Here is a 14,933-nt window from a genome sequence, read left to right as displayed (position 1 = left end):
AACCTTATCGCAGCTCGAAGGACCTTTTTTATATACATATCTAGGTATGAAAATCGGCAATCGTTTCGTTTCGCTTCCCTTTCTTCAGGAACTTGATATGCCAATCTATAGGTTCGAGTATTATGTTGGTGGTGTTGTGTACTCGTATTGTTGAGTTTTATTTGAAGCGAATCTATTTTTGTTATCCTCCCCTATAAAATAACAAACCATGTATGAAATGGAAAGAGTGTGGTGAAAATACTGAGAAAATTTGATGAAACTTAAGGTACGGTCGGGATCCTGAGTACTTTGATGGATTAAGGGGGATGAATATAGCCTAGATGCCGTAATATACTTGTGCATATATTTTAGACTTGGATAACGTGTTGAAAAAATAACTTATTAAAAATTGTAAAATTAAGGATGCCTATAGTCGTACCTTCCGATATTGATATTGTGTATTTCATGTATTTGTTTTATATAAATATGAGTTTTTCCAAGAACTACCTGGAATTTAAGTTTTTAAATTAAATCAAGATGGGATTTAAGGTATAAATTATTAGTTCATAAAATATTGCCCACACTAATGTGATACATTATTTTAAAGTAGCCTTTAATTTTAAGTCTGAATGAACTGGGTGGCGCAACAGTCCGTTGTGAACCATGGCCTAGTGACTTACAACTCTCAACCATTCCTGTGTGCGAGGACTGTTATCAGGAATGGAAGGGACCTACAATTTTAGGACGAACCCGAACGGCTAATTTGAGAAAGCACTTTTTCATGACAGGAATTACTCTTGAAGGATTTGTCAATTCCTCGCAAGAGGCAGTACCCGCGAAAATTAATTTTTTTAAATTATGGTGGCACAGGCAGGGATTGAACCTACGACCCCTTGCATGACAGTTCAACGCACTTTTTTTTTTTATTTTTGTAATTCATTTTTATTAATTCATTCTTAAACCTATCTTAAAGCTAGACAAAAATTCATAAAACTAGCCTAATTATCCATAACTTACAACTAACTTAATGGTCCCATACGGACACTCTTTGTTAAACTATGACACTAACTACTAATGCCTTTCGGCCCTAAGATCTATTTTACTTCAATTTAAATTTTATTTATTTTGAATTTATGAGAAAATTATGAGAAAAAACTAATGTCAAGGTCCTTTTTTATTTTTACTTAAAAACTACTTAAAATAAGGTCCTTAATATAAAACTTAAAGCTAACTTAAACTACCTATTCTACCTATAAACTACTTAAAACTAGAACAACCACAGCAGCAAATCTAACGTTTGTTTGTTTTTATATTTCATTGTCTTTTTTTAAGTTTTTTAAAATTAGTTTTCTTTTTTTTTATATTCCATGTTTTTATATTTTTTTTAATTTTTTTTTGTGCCACCATGCCTATTCTACTTAAAACTAAACCCTAACTATAAAACAAGTGTGTAAGCCGCCCAAGGCTTAAAACCCCATCCCGACTACCCAATATCAAGTGCCGATTGAAGCCACCAAAACTGGTTCTCCTGCTTCAGCCTATCAGTTCGGTCCCGTTCGGACACAGCCCTACTGAACCGAAGGAGCTCTGCTCCGCCTTGTGCCATGACGTCCCGACTGTACGGGAGTCGCCTATCCACGGTTCTTCGTCTGACGTGGTAGACAGTCCAACGCACTAACCATCATGCCACGAATACGTGCTTAATTTTGAGTCTAACTAAGTTAATATTAACACAAAAGACAAACTCTTAATAAATAACGATGTTTTTTGAGTATAACATGTTCAATATCGAAATAGTCTTTGAGAATAATTGGTTTAAAGCACCATTTTTTTTTATTTTTCCTAATTTTTGTATTATCACCGTATCAAAAAATTATTTTTCATTGTATTGAGATACAAAAACTTTGTATTCCTTTTTGGCTCTACAAAAATTTGGGGACAATGTCCTATTTTTAACAAACAAATTTGGGACCTAGGTCATATTTGAGTAGGACTTAAGGCCCAAATACAATTTCGGTTTTATGTCCCTGGGACCTTTGTCTCTGCGCCAGCGTTTTCCAGGCAGAACGTTCCCTGGCTCGGCTCAAACAAAAAGTGATATCGACTACTGATACACTTATTTTCTCAGATAGTTAAGCTGTCATAAAGTCATTGGGCCCTGTCTCCATGAACGGCACGCTCCACAATGCCATTGGACTGTGGGTGATAAGGTGGTGACTTTAAGACTTCAATCCCATTTGATGAACAAAACAAATGTAAGAAATATTAATTGAAACACCCTATTTTCATATATAATATTCTCAATCATAGTTAACGTATTTTATTTACATTTTAGAACTTCATTATGATGTTTAAATCCATCAATCATTCGATATTACAGCTTTTTTATAACCATGGTATTATGAATGCGTTTTCGTAGCTGTACCATAACTTCTAATATAAGTACACAAATTGTCAACTATTTTTAAGCTAGTCAGTTGCAATAAAACCTTTATTATCGAAGCATCGTTTGTCTACTTATTTTATTTGGTTTTGCTTTTTCACTCCGTGCCCCTTATACAAAATAAATTCTTTTGAATTGAAAGGCGGTCCATTATCGCTTACTATGAATGTTGGTAATGCAAAAGTACTGAAAACAGATTTAAGTCGCTCAAATTAAACTTTTGGCTGAAGTATTGGTCATAGGAAATGCTTCTGTCCATTTAGAGAATGTGTCCTTTTAAATAGAAAACTAAACACAGGCCATTTACTCAAATTACTCTTTTTAGAGTTTTGTGTTACTTGACACACTTCACATTGCAAAACGAACTTTTCAACATCATTATGAATGTTGGGCCACCACACATAAGAGCGAGCTAACGATTTTGGGCGGACTACCCCGATATGTCCGTCATGTACTAGCTCTAATACCAAGATTTTTGGTACAACAATTAATTCACCATAAAATATGCACTCGGATTCCGTTGCTAGTGAATTCCTTTTCAAAAATAAGGTCTCACATCTATCGAAATATTATCTGGCCAACCACTCATGACATATTTGTAGACCTCTGCTAATACCTGATCCTTCTTCGTTTCTTTGCGTCCATCATCAAGCTTGAGTGGGAAATCAGAAATGGTTAAAGAATTATTGCTATGCCCAACTTCAGTGCTTGCCAAAAGCGGCAACCTCGATAATGCGTCTGCATTTCCCATCAGCGAAGCTTTCCTGTATTTAATGGAGTACTTATACATGGAAAACATAATGGCCCATCGTTGCAGCCTTTTTGCTGCCACTGCCGGAATATCTTTTTTGTCTCCAAAGATAGCTTGTAGTGGTTGGTGGTCACTATAAATTGTGAAGCTTAGCCCATAAATATGGTTGTGAAATTTTTTAATTGCAACCACAATTGCTAACGCTTCCCTATATAGTAGTTTCTCTCAGACACACTTAGTGTGCTAGACACAAACATCACTGGTCGTTCTTCTCCGTCGATCAAATGAGACAAAACTGCACCTACCCCATATGGACATCTGCATCTGCCACAATAATAATTGGTTTTCTATCCATGGCTTGTTAACTGAAGTCAACTCGTGCAAAACTGCAAGCTCATTCGACAAATTTGGAATGCACTTGTTATAATAATTGATTATTCCTAGGTATGACTTTAACTGAGTTTTTTTTTCACTCTTTCCGGTGCTTTTAAAACTGCTTCCAACTTTTTGGTACTTATTTTGATACCTAACGCACCAATACAATATCCTAAGTACTCTATCTCCACCTTGAAAAACTCGCATTTATTCGAGTTTACCTAAACGTTAAATTCAAGAAGCCTATTTGACATCGATAATAAATTATTCATACAGTCTTCTCTACCTTTACCACCCACCAGTCATCAAAATATATAATATATGAACCATCTCAATTCCCTTCACAATTTCACTAATAATACTCGAGAATATTTAAGGAGCTGTTTTCAACCCAAAAACCAGCTTTGTAAATTTGAACAATCCAATGTGTATGATACCCGTAAATATGCACCTGTGAGATCTAACTTGCAAAAAAACTTCCAACCAGCCAACGCTGCCAAAAAATCGTCAATTCTGGGAATAACAGTGTGTTCCATCTCTAGAAACCTATTAACCGTCCTTTTATAATTTACACACAGCCTGATTGATCCATCGCCTTTCTTTACGATTACTAACGGACTTGCCCATTTACTCTTTTTAACTGGTACTAAAACACCTTATCCACACAATCTTTCTATTTCTTCCCTAACCTTGTCTCTTAATCCAAAAGAAACAGTTTACAGAAAATAAACATTATGACACACGGAATTAACTAGCTTCCCTGGAGTCTGCAAAGATAAGGAGGAAAATACTATAGTGATGGACACGCAGCTTATCCTTAAAATTAAGAAGGATCGTTTTGACCAGCTGCTTAATGGCAATGAAGCCCTCGATCCCACCAACAAGCAGCCTCGACAAACCCATTTGAATGATGATCTGGAGTTCCACCCACCCGACCTTAGTAAGATCGGAATTGCCATCACCACACTGAAGTTAAATAAAACTGACGGTGATGACGGCTTTGTTGCGGAGCTTTTCAAGTACGCGAGGATCTAGTTAGAAGCATGCACCAACTTATAACCAAAATCTGGCCGGAAAAAAGCACAATCGACGAGTGGAATCCAAGCACAATCTGTCAGATCCATAAGAAAGTTGACCGCCTTCCCTGCGCCAACTTCAGAGCCTTTTAAACATCGCCTACATGATCTTGTCTAGCGTATTATGTGAACGCCTGAAACCAATCACAAATTGGCCATTATCAGTGTGGCTTTAAGCCTGGAAAATTTACCATCGACCAAATTTTCACTCTACGCCAGATTCTGGAGAAGACCTTAGAATATAACATCGATAAGCATCATCTTTTCATCGATTTCAAAGCAGGCTATGAGAGTGTCAACAGGAAAGAACTATACCGTGCCATATCGAGTTTTGGTAACCCTGCCAAACTGATACGACTTATCAGGATGACGTTGAACAATTCTTGCTGCTTCGTCAAAATCGGTAGAGACTCAATCGAAACTTCCGAAACCATGAAGCTGCTTCAATATTCTTCTTGAGAGATTGGTGCGAAAAACAAATTTGAACACTAATGGTGCCACCTTTCGAAAATCCAAACAATATCTTGGATATGCAGATGACTTATAGACTCTTATCGAGTCTACTCAATTTGAGTTTGAAACGAACAGAACAGTTCTTGTCTCTTGTGATTAACGAGGACAAAACGAAGTATTTACTGCAATCGAATAGAGTTGATTCCCATCGTAGACTCGGCCAGAACGTGACTGTTATAGGTATAACTTCGAAATCACATCAGCGCTGGAATCAAACGTTGATTTTTTTCTTGATAATCGCTGTTTCATTCGCCTAGTAAGCAATCTTATTTACCTATCGCGAAGAACCAAGGAGACACTGTACAAAACCTTAGTTATACCAGTCTTACTGAATGTTGCAAAAGCACAGTCCCTTTCCCAAGTGGATGATGGATCCCTTGGTATCTTCAAGAGGAAGGTTCTACGTACGATATGTGGACCGGTCTGTGTGAACAAGCAAAATAATACCTAACGGAGAAGATACAATCACGAACTATACGAGCTGTACGGGGCTTGCCAATGGTAAAAAAAAAACTACGTTTTCAACGATTAAGATTGAAGCTCGAGCCCCTAGGTTATTGAGCGTCCTGATGAGGTAACTAGAAGCAGAGGCAGGCCTCATCTCCGGTCGAGTGATCAAGTTGAGGCCGACGAAGCTTGGTATTCAAAACTGGAGACAGCAAGCTAGAGATCGAGTAAGCTGGAGGCAGCTTTTACTTAAGGCCAAAAAGCAGGATGCGCTGTAGCGCCAACTAAAGTAAAGTAATTATGACAGAATTTTTACACGTCGAACAATAGGTTTTCTGAGGTATTGGGCGCTTACCAGCCTCTGTCTTGGGAACGGTTTTTTTTTTCATCCATCCATTTCATTCTTATCGATTTGACCAAATTCCCAAATTTATTCAGGAGCATTTAAAATGTTTAAAATTTTCCTCCAGAATATCCTCAATTTTTTAAAACTTTAGAGAAATGACCTGAAAACATTCAGCTGATGTTTTGTGTATACCAAAATGGCATAAGGTCTCGATGGAATGACCCAAAGACGCACAAAAGTGAAGCCTTACCAATGCAAGTCGCAATCAATCGAGTCCCATTTATCTTCTTCTGCCATTGCCGCTGGTGATGTACTTGGATTTCGGGAACTATTTTTAACTTGTATTTTATTACCACATCCTTACCACGAATGAAATCCGCACTCCACTGTGTCATATGCTAAAAAATTCAGCAGATTAGCGCATGGCCTAGAAATAATTTTAACAAAGCCGTCTCAGTTTTGAATAAATGAAACTTAATCAAAAACCTGGAGCACATCACATATTGGGTAGAAATATAGAGTACGAGACAATCAAGGTAAGGAGCTGCCACCGCCATGCCACAGCTTCGTTCAACTTTATAGCACGAGAATAAGAACACGACACACAATCCACGTATGATACTTAAACTATAAACACATGAACTTAGCATACATGCCTGATGCCTGATGGCTGATGGGTTATGTGGGAGTATAAATATTTATTTCTGTACCATAGTTGTTATCCTTTTTATTATTCGAATCACGTACTCCGCTGCCAAAGACAACAATGAAGATAAATGACGTTATAGACAGACAGAGAGAGTTCACAACGAAGACGATAACAAGTCACAAATCATAAAAGGTTTTCAAATTGCGTAGTTGTTGGTAATACCTTCAGTCCACAATCTAAAACACAATAAAGGGGAAATATTAAAGGGAGGTAAAAGGCATCACTCCCTCTGGTGTTATATCAGAAAGCAAACTTTATCCGAAGTTTATTGTAAAATACTTCAAGTCACACCATCATCAGTCAGCCCTTTAAAGTAAAAACAAACCAAAATGAGGGAGGAATGCTCGTGCCGATGCCGCTTCCACCGCCGCCGTCATTGTTTTTGTTTTTTGTTTTTCCTTTCTTCTCAAATGAGACCCGAGGAACTTATGCATTGTCTATTTTGCCTTTTAGCTTCTTTTAAGGTACTCTTTTATTTACATAAAAAGGGCTTATTAGTCCCTTCCGCAAGAATGAAAACGAAAACAGCCAACTTCCGATGACGACGACGACGCAACGACAACGAGGACGAAAAGGAACCAATATAACCCTCAAGCTCCAATAAAAGAACAATCACAACAAAACCAAAGATGGACTACAAAATATAAATTTATTTTTTGAAAAAAGGGACTTCAAAGTATGAAGAAAAGAAAAATATATTCAATTCATTGCGTGGGCAAACTTCTTATTCTTATCATTAAAGTTTGAATGTGTTTAAAGTGAAAGCGAACACAAACTTGAAACAGAGTTACACTGTTACTTACAGAGTGAAGGGTTTCCAACGGTTTCTTTTATTTATGAATTTTAAATCTTAATCTAGAATAAATAAATTTCTAAACCTTTTGGGACGCAATTCAGGTGATGAAGGTACAGAAATGTTTCGCTTTGGTAGCAGGGTTGCCATGTCATAAGCTAGCTCTATTTCTTCAATATTGACTCAGTCTCTATATTCTCTATATTCTAAGAAGTATTTTTGTATGTATTTATTTTGAAATCACTTTCAACGAAGCACATGAGTCTTATAAAGTTTTGCACCCTAAAATTAATTTAAATTTTTTAATTTATTTTAACCAAATTAAAAATTTGAACTTCATTCAAATTTGAGAAAACTTGCTTCTTTTTGATTCTCATTGCAATTGGTACGGACGTCCAAAGGCTCGTAACAAGGTTGCTTGGTTGTATGAGCATAAAAGTCCTTGTTAAACTGGGAAAGTTCAGCCTGCACTTTGGATAATCCGGTTGGGGGTTTTAAATAATTTCATGCAAGTAACTTGTCATCGGAAGCTAAGCAAGTTGTTCAGTCTACAGCCAGAGATACGTGGTAAGAAAAAAGATATGGGTTCAAACAAAGTTTAGTTTTGTTGTATGCAACATTTAGTTTGCGAGTAGTACCACAGTACAAATTACAGAAAACTTAACATTAATAGAATAATAATTGGTGGTACGAGGGTTTTGACAAGTAACAATTAAGCCTTTGTTAAGGCAAAATTTCTAATTACCTGAAGCGCGCTAAGACTATCATAGACTTTTCCAATAATACTGTTGAGATGGTTATTCAGAGTTTGTTTAAAAATAAGTCCTATAGATTCCTATAGCTGTGGTGACATAATCAATTATTTTGTCTCCCCCCAACATTAAGGGCCTAGAATCGAAGGATCAGAGATTTCACTATGGAATAGATTGGCCAGAAATTTCCTTTTGTCTATAATTGTGTTAATGAATTCAAAGATTCCTTTTCCATTTGTAGCCATAAACCCCCTCAAAACATGACATTATCTTTTCAGTGTTTAATAGTGGCACGAAAACTCTTTTTTCTTTGTCTTATACCCAAAGTAGTTAAATGCTCGCAAGACAACCCTAAAAATCTACACATAAGTCTATCATCATTCCTTCTTAAAACCTTTGAAATTTTGATTGATATCTATTTAAGGGCAAGACTTCTGTCTATGCCTACTTTAAACATAAAGCAGTGGAAACGGCGTGACACACACTAGTATTCACCATCGAATACTTCCTCCATTGTAGAGAGTTCACTATGGTTGCTTTCCTTGACATCGAAGGCGCTTTTAACAACGTGGACACATCTGCAATCACATCTGCACTAACATTTCTAAACGTATAGAGTCCGCTTGGGGAGTTCATTTATTTAATGCTGCCTAGCAGAATAATTAATTAAAAACTGTTCAACTCTTCTGATAGAAGATTCGTTATTAGAGGTGCACCGCAAGATTATGATCCATCCCCTTTCATCTGGAACATGTGGGAGGGTTCCAGAGTGAATGCCTATGCGGATGACGTTGCAAAGCGGTTTCAGGAAAACTTCTTAACACCTTAAAAGTGATCTTACAAAATGCCTTAGACACTTATACTTTAGGCTAATCGGGTTGGACTGGGTGTTACCCCTACAAAGCCGAATAAGTCCTATTTTCGAGGAAATATAAAATTCCATTTTTAAAACGTCCTTATATTAAATAATTCGATGTAAAGTTTTCATACGAGGCTAAGTACCTAGGTCTTATTTTAGGCAAGAAAGAGTCAAAAAAGCTACTGTAGCTCTCTTTTCTTGCAAATAAGCTATTGGTAATGAATAAGGCTAACAATAGAGAATCACGAATGGGCTATACACATCGGCTATCAGACCGATTTTAATGAACGGTGTGGCAGTATGATGGAATGGACTGCTTTACAAAAATCTGTAAATAAATAAAGTCCACCGTTCAGCTTGCCTATATATAAGCGGATCGTTTCCCATGACCCCATTTACGGCACTGGATACCCTACTCTTCCTAACTCTTGATTTATATAACAAATAAATAGCTGCAGTCTCTGCAATTTTAAGGTATTTAGAATCAATTCCAAAGCACACTGACTACACCATCCCCCAACTACAGTTCGACAGAAACTTCCAGATTTCTATATCTTCCAGATCTTTATTGGAGGATAGAGCAATGTAGTGTGTTCCAGGCGGAACTTTTGTCGATAAGAGAAGTCTTGTCCTGGCTAAAAAAAACGTGATATCAACATATAATATCAGTATTTCTGAAATAGTCAGGCCGCTATCAAATCTATGGATTCTGTCTCTACAAACAGTCCATAGCTGCCTATCATCTCTAATGGAGATGGCCCAACAGTTAAATGTTCACCTTTGCTGGGTGCCGGGCCATAGAGACATTAAAGGGAACTGTAAGGCAGATGAACTTGCCAGGAATAATATAATACAACCCATTCTAAACTTTCGCTAATACAGGATGCTATTAAGAAGACCAGCACCTGGTGGAATTACATCACCACGTGTCAGGTCTAAAAAACATCAAGCGCTCAAGGTGCTTGCTATCTCTAAGTAGATCGCATATAAGCTCGATAATTTGTGTCATAACCGGGAACTGCCTAATAGGAAAGTACGTCAAGCGGCGTATTTTCAAATCACTTCTGCAGAAGGTGTTTGGATGAGGCAGAGTAAGAAACAGTTTTTCACTTTCTCTGTCCTGCCCTGCTCTTGTTCAAAAACGTTTTTTTTAAGGATCTAAATGATCTAAATCATATCAGCATAATCAGCCTCTCACTTTTCGTAAGGGACTCAAACTGGATTCATTGATCTTAGAAGAAAGCCTAAAGTTTCATGTGGAATCACATTACGGACAGTCACTTTAACCTTACCTAACCTAACCTTTCCTTCCAGCAGACCCAACAAAGTTAATTCAAAATAATTTTCCGAAAACGTCGGATCTTAAATATTAAAAGTAAGAAGCTACATATTTTCATATTAGTGTACGCTCAACTTTTGGAGCAACTCTTTTCTTTGATCAAAAAAGTAATGACGAAATGAGCATTATGTCTTATTGAAAGGGACAAAATGTGTACTTGCTGCTTATCTGTTTTCGTGGAAATATGAAATTTTTTGCCATTGCACAGTAAAAATTCTAGTGGTATAGCTAAACCGAGCTCTAATCTCCTGAATCACCAAATAAGAAGGCCTTATGAATAGAAATTCTTTCTTAATCAAAATCAGAAGCACATGAAGATTAGTGTACAAATATTTTATAAGCTGGCAACCCTTCTTGTACATGAAAAACTTCACTCGGACTTGGGTAGAAGAGCACCAAGTAATTTAGACACAACATACAAGTCGAAAAAACCCAAAAGGATAACAAAGAACAAACAAAAATAATAAAAATATTGGAAACAAAATTATATCACATCTTCATACCTATGTACATAATATATTATACAATATACATATGATGTACAGTACATATATACATACGTATGTACCTATGTTATAGATGTACCTATGTACTGAGGATATTCCACGAGTCCTTTTTTCTCATCTACGCTCGTTGGCAGTTCAAAGGATCGGTTCTGTGAATCTCATGAAATAGAAATTCGACAACGACGACGACAGGATATTATAATTTTGTTGCTAGTTCACCGTCTGTTGTACGGCAGTAGTCCTTGCTTCTGCTATATACAGTTGAATATATTTCCTTGGACCATAAAAACAAAAACTCGCAAAAGTGTGCGAAGACGATATCAAAATGGTATTGGGATCTATATATAGATTTTTTCGCTTAAAAGAAATTCGAGACGAGCTAATAAATTTAATGTTCTTATTTATATCGAAGAAGTGGAAGACAACAAACAAAAATTATAAAGGACACCCCACCCACTTGACAAAAGTGATAATAAGGCAATTAGATGACGCATACTTTTTTACTCTTTTTATATTTTTCTTACCTGGATGTGAGACGAGTCTTGAAAAAATTACGCAACTACGTCAAGAGCATAGGACACTCAAGCAAATAATGTCCTTATCTTCTTAATTTCTCAGGAACATTTTGAAATAGAAAATATTACTCAACTTTCATCATCTTTTGTAAAACAGTTTTAAAATTCCTTTAATTCAAAATAACCTGTGCTCAAACCCAACTGAACCCTCAAAGTCTATCAAAGCTCTTTAGATCCAGAATCCTAACGACGACGTCATAAAATCTTACATTTGAATAAAACTTTGACTCTCAAAACTGTTTGAGAGATATTACCTTGTGGCTTCTAAGCCCAGAATTAACAACTACTAATTCTTGGTATAACTTTTTATCCAGCTTGAGGTTAGACTCCGGACATTATAACAATATATCATACTTCTGGACGAAGTATTGAAGTTCTTAAATATGCACAATTAGACGTTTAGCATGCGTGTCCTGTTTTTGTTTTCCTATAGATACGGCCGGGCGGGAGGCCGGCACGACGGGCGCTCCGGCGTAAGGATATAGTAAATGTATGTTTTATTTCTTTCCTTATGGTCGTGGTTTTTGTTGTAGAAGTAAAATTTATTACTATCTCAGGATTTATCGGTAGTTAAAATTGATACATGACAATGTAAGTCTTTGTTGCTGAGGAGACTGGCCGCAACACAACCTCTTCCGATAAATAAGGATTCTTTTCACATATTATTTACCAAATAAGAAAACACATATAATAGAAGAATGATGTATGTAATGTTGGTTTATTTGAACATTTATAGATTAAGAATAAAAACAATAACAAGAGCTTGAGAAATAGTTTTAAGATGTTAATGCTCTAAATTATTTAGTTCTTTTGGCCTGATATGGAGAAAAAAGTATGAACGCTAGATTCTTTATTATTAGTCTTATGGAATTACGAAAAAATTCTGCTAGTTCCGAAAAAGCCGTACCACGTGGGTAATCTAGAAGTTGCTTTTTGAATCAAAGAAAGTGAGAGCTGTGTTTGTGCCAAAATGCTGTGAAGATGGAATGGCCTTGGATTCCGTATTCCATACGCTTTTGCACATAATTGAGGCTTTAGCGGCTTTCGGCTTGACTCCGGAAGTGTGTGAGACGTAATTTACAAACAGTGACTATTTCGGGAGGGGTTCTACAGGGTCCGTCAAAAAACCTCCAGTGTTTTTAGACGTTTATATTTAAAGCTACTTATAGATAAAATTATATTCCGGGTAAAGATAGATAGAGGTCTACGCGCAGTTTTTAGTAATCATAATGACGTGGCACGGTGAGCATCGCGCATTTGTCGTAGAGGAATATATCCGTAATAGTGGTTCTGCGATAACTACATTCGAATTCAACTTAGGCGACATGATTCTGTTTCTAATAGAAAAACAATTCAAGTTCGGTTATCAAACTTTAGAGGAACGGGTTCTGCGCTTAAGAGAAAATTGTTTGGTCGACCTTTAATAATGTAACACGTGTAAGTGCGTCTATCAAGCAATCTCCGAGGTGTTCAGCACTCAAACATGCAGCTGCCCTTGGATTGTCTGATAGGAGTGTGAGACGAATTTTGCACACACATCTTCATATGCATCTCTACAAAATGATGATCACTTTAGAATTAAGTGAGCCCGATTTTGTTTTTTGTTTGTGAAGACATTCTTTAAAACATTCCCGTTGGTGCTGATTCGATTTCGTCTGACGAAGCAAATTTCCATTTATCGGGTACTGTAAAAAAAAACAAAATTTCCGACACTGGGCAACAGAAAACACTCAAGAAATTCATCAAAGACCACTTCACAGCCCTTGTGTGACAGTTTGGTGTGCTGTTACTGAATTTGGTGTGTTAGGTCCGTATTGGAAAAAAAAGTTACAGTTAATGTGGTTCGCTACTGTCACATGATTTAGACCTTCCTCCAACCAAGCTTAAATCAGTTTACTAAGAACCACAAAGAAGTCTTGTTCCAACAAGATAAAGCCACAGCACACACTTCACGGCGTTTACTAACCATTTTAAGAGACATGATTCCAAGGCATCTTCTTTCTTACGAGGAGACTTTACCTGGCCACCAAGGTCCCCCGATTTATCACCTTGTGATTGTTTTCTTTGGGGACATTTAAAGGCTTAAGTCTACACTCATTGCTCAACGTTTTTGGAAGCAATTAAGGAGGCAATGACTCAGGAAGTGGTGTCTTGACAAGCAATGGAAAACTTCCGTGAAAGGCTTCGTAAATGTATTAATAATAGAGGATTAACGGATATAATGTTTGAAACTAAATAATTATTTTATTTAATGTAAAATGGGATAGTATTTAATATACAAAATTCAGTAACATTTTTCTGTTGAATTGTTTATTTATTTCCATATTTAAAATATGAAAGATCTTTTAGCCGGACCCTGTATCATCTTTGCTGTGGAGTGGAGTATTGTATAATAAATTAATTGCTAGAAACACTAACTTCTTATGGTATAACTTGCATCGGTTTTGCTGATAATATGGCTATCACGACTTTACTGAAGTTTTGAAGCATTTTTTGTGATATAATCCAAAGAGGCCTAAAACATTACAAGAAATTGTGACTATCTTTGGGACTACCGACCGACCTCACAATAATGACTCTTATACCATTTACCAATAGACGATTACTACCTGACTTGTGAGTGGGTGAAACATTTGACTGCAAACTCTTTTGAAAAAAATACACCGATATAATATTCGGGAAAGTCACTAAGGCCCTCATGATATGCACCTCAAGATCTTTCATAATAAGATGGATGAACCCCAAGATGGTAGGACTCATAATTATCTATGGTACGATTACACGGTATAGCACACCCAAATTAAAAATGAATAAATTAGGTGGGGCAAAAGTCCGTTGAGAACTAGGGCCCGGTGACATAAAACTCAAAATCAAAACCAATCTTTTGTGCGAGTAGAACCTACAGTTTGAAGCTATAGTAATCAAAAAATAGCCATTAGGTCAGATAGCCATGTGGCACTCAAATCACTTGCTTCTTAAACTCTATAAGTTCGAAAATAATTAAGGATTGTATTGGCACACTGAACTAACTTGGTGAGGAAAATAATGGCATTATTAATAATGGAAAAATTAAAACGTGAAATTTTTCAATACACACTCTGAAATAAACTTAGAGAAAGAACTGTAAATTAAGATGCTTCATCCATTTCTAGAAAAGGGAACAATAGAATAAGAAGTTTAAACTTCAATTATTATTTCATTCGTAATTTACAAACACCTATTAACAATCAATCTGAACTTCAGAATATTACACTAAAATCTCGTAGCCTTGGAAGACTTTGTGGCAAAGATATCATACTTTCCTACAAGTTGCATTTTCATGTCGACAAAAAAATAACTTGTAGAAAATCGGTCGCAAATTTTGTGGGTTGTACCACTTCAAGTCAATAAATGTATAAAATTGTAATAGGTTTTTCAATTAGCGTGGTAGATTTTGGTGCAAATTTTGCATCGGGACCTGGGAATACAAC

This window comes from Eupeodes corollae, chromosome 1 (genome assembly GCF_945859685.1).
Source record: "Eupeodes corollae chromosome 1, idEupCoro1.1, whole genome shotgun sequence".
NCBI classification, from domain to species: domain Eukaryota; kingdom Metazoa; phylum Arthropoda; class Insecta; order Diptera; family Syrphidae; genus Eupeodes; species Eupeodes corollae.
The sequence above is the reverse complement of the archived record's forward strand: the minus strand, read 5'-3'. Positions refer to the sequence as shown.